This window comes from Trachymyrmex cornetzi, unplaced genomic scaffold (genome assembly GCF_001594075.2).
Source record: "Trachymyrmex cornetzi isolate Tcor2-1 unplaced genomic scaffold, Tcor1.1 scaffold669, whole genome shotgun sequence".
NCBI classification, from domain to species: domain Eukaryota; kingdom Metazoa; phylum Arthropoda; class Insecta; order Hymenoptera; family Formicidae; genus Trachymyrmex; species Trachymyrmex cornetzi.
Window position 1 is genome coordinate 116,204 of NW_017299991.1, and position 300 is coordinate 116,503.

Below are 300 nucleotides of genomic sequence, written 5' to 3' on the forward strand. Positions count from 1 at the left end.
ACCATTACGCCGGTCTATTTTCACGATGCGAGTTTGCTTACGTGCGATCCTCCCGGCAACGTACCCCTGTCGGCAGCTTTACACGCGCAACGCTCGTCTCACCCTCGACGTCCTGGTCCTCGCGTGTCCTCACAACATTCTCTTTCCCGCAGCTCTCGGCAGTCCGGCTCTCCGGGTCGCATTACCCTTCGACAGTGGCCTCTCAAGATGTACTTCCCTTATATCTCCTAGGCTTGGCCACAGTAAGAGTGAGTCCCGGGAGTTCCCGGCGGATTCTCGCAGGCTGCTTAGCTTCCCCCC